The sequence below is a fragment of the Bubalus kerabau genome, chromosome 22, assembly GCF_029407905.1.
Source record: "Bubalus kerabau isolate K-KA32 ecotype Philippines breed swamp buffalo chromosome 22, PCC_UOA_SB_1v2, whole genome shotgun sequence".
Classification (NCBI taxonomy): Eukaryota; Metazoa; Chordata; class Mammalia; order Artiodactyla; family Bovidae; genus Bubalus; species Bubalus kerabau.
Window position 1 is genome coordinate 31061971 of NC_073645.1, and position 1815 is coordinate 31063785.

Below are 1815 nucleotides of genomic sequence, written 5' to 3' on the forward strand. Positions count from 1 at the left end.
CTGGGATTCTCCAGGCAAGAACACTGGAGCTATAACTCCTTTATCGGAGAGGGCAATGGCACCCCACTCCAGTACTCTTGCCTGGAAAATCCCATGGATGGAGGAGCCTGGTAGGCTTTAGTCCATGGGGTTGTTAAGAGTCGGACATGACTGAGCGACTTCACTTTCACCTTTCACTTTCATGCATTGGAGAAGGCAATGGCAATCCACTCCAGTGTTCTTGCCTGGAGAATCCCGGGGATGGGGAAGCCTGGTGGGCTGCCATCTCTGGGGTCGCACAGAGTCAGACACGACTGAAGCGACTTAGCACAGCATAGCATAACTCCTTTATAGTCATATTACATACATCAACTCTACTTTAAAACTCCAAATCACAGAGCTGGTACGTTAATAGGTATTTTTCAAGAAACAGGTGTTTTCACTCAAGATATTTCACTAGATATTTAAGTGAATTGGCCTGCTCCCAGAAGAGGTAGACATTATTAAAAAGCACTTAAATTTATTTGATCAAAGATTTCCATTTGTTGTATATTCATCTACCAGGTTGTTACTTTTTCTTAGATTGCAAACTTAGTAAATGGTTATGAACTTCAGAACTCAAATATCTTAAAAAAATCCAAGCACTTAATGGAAAAAAATAAATATCAATGAGATGAAGACAATTGCAAATAGGCAAGTGCGAGTATTCTATGGATGCACTGGGTTCTATTCTTGCTGTTCTGTGTCCAGTCCTGTTGACCATCCTTGATCCTCACTTGCAGGGAGCTCTTCTCCAATCCACTGTAGTCCTTAGTCTTCTCAATTATAAAGTAAATGTATTGAGTCAGAGGGCTTCCCAGGTGGTGCTGGTGGTAAAGACGCCACCTGCCAATACAGAAAACAAAAGAGAAGCACATTCAATCCCTGGGTGCGGAAGATCCCCCTGGAGGAGGGCACTGCAACCCACTCCAGTATTCTTGCCTAGAGAATTCCAAGGGCAGAGAAGCCTGGCAGACTCCGGTCCATACAGTCACAGAGTCGAACAGAGTCCGACAGACTTAGCACGCATGCATACACATTGAATCAGAATACAATAGGTTTCATTATATAACTGTTATGGATTGATATAGTATTTTCCTGTGGAGATTGAGTCCACCGAAAGTTTCCTTGGGTCAGAGTTGATCATATAAACTACTTTCTGTTGCACAAAATAGAAAAATCAACCAAATGATTATAAGTTTAGAAAGCTTACAATAGCTAAAGGAATGACTTAAAATGGGGCTTGAAAAATGTCACCGAAACCTGTTTTATTCCATCTCTCTCCTCAGTTCTGTTTCTTCCACGTAGGCAGGTATGATACTCATCCTCAGAGGTGTACAGCTGCTCTAAATTCTATAGCTTCACTTCCAGCTTGAAAGAGAGTTTATCTTTTCCTCAGATCAGACAAATGTTCAGGGTTAGCCTTTCATAGGTTGAATTAGATTGAATTCCTACATCTGAAACAATCACTCTAGGTAGGGAGGTAAGCACTCCAATGGTTGAAAAATCAGCATGTGTATTAGAATCACCTGCAGAGATTTAAAAACTACTTGTGCTGGGGGCCAGCTTTAGCCTAATTAAGCCTATACATCTGTGAATAAGAATCAGGCATTAGCATATTTTAAAGCTCCCTAATGATTTCAGGGTTTATCCAGAATACCCACTGCTTTAGACCTGGGCTATAGTGATTCACATTTACATAGTTCACCTGGGCAATATTTCAAAAGGCAGATTCTGATTTAGTAGATGTGATGCAGGGCCCAAGACCCTTCCTTCCTCCCTCCCTCCATCCCTCCC

The 1815-nt window shown here is 41.9% G+C and overlaps 1 long non-coding RNA gene across 1 annotated transcript; it reads right to left on the reverse strand.

Annotated features, from left to right (window-relative positions):
* Positions 1 to 469: 469 nt before the first annotated feature.
* On the reverse strand, positions 470 to 1445 carry LOC129636571 (uncharacterized). The gene is made up of 2 exons (XR_008707008.1): positions 1282 to 1445; positions 470 to 864 (listed from the first exon to the last, which is right to left on the reverse strand). It is a non-coding gene; the product is annotated as an uncharacterized LOC129636571 (long non-coding RNA).
* Between the last annotated feature and the right edge of the window lie 370 nt (positions 1446 to 1815).